Genomic DNA, 496 nt, shown 5'->3' with positions numbered 1-496 from the left:
TTATGCCACTGGGTTAACCATACTATTTTTTTTTCCAGTTCAACAATGGCACACTTGAAAGGGTAACAAGTATTGATAGCATACCCATAAGTTGATGATGGTCAGTTTTGATAACAGTTTGGTGCGAATAACTATTTGCAATAAAACAACATGCACCTTCACCTGCAGAACTGCAGCTCAGAGTGAGTTGAAGGATGTTCCTATGGGTGTAGATTTGAAATTTTGTTTTAAACCTGTGTGAATGAAAGGCGGGTAGCTGGAAGCCTTGGAAGTCCATAAGCCTGTACAACAGACACAAAATTATTATTATTATTTTGTTTTGTTTTTCAGTTCTCTTGATTTGTTATATGTAGTGGTGAATTTAAGGTACCTTAATTCACCGTCAATATTATTATTCTGTGACAATAAGAGGACATAAATAATAACAGCATTGGTATTAACAACATAAAACAAAAAAATCTGAAAATTCAAGGAAGGGGAAAATCAGGTGAGGGCA

The sequence above is a fragment of the Penaeus monodon genome, chromosome 15, assembly GCF_015228065.2.
Source record: "Penaeus monodon isolate SGIC_2016 chromosome 15, NSTDA_Pmon_1, whole genome shotgun sequence".
Taxonomy (NCBI): Eukaryota; Metazoa; Arthropoda; class Malacostraca; order Decapoda; family Penaeidae; genus Penaeus; species Penaeus monodon.
Note: the sequence above shows the minus strand (reverse complement) of the source record.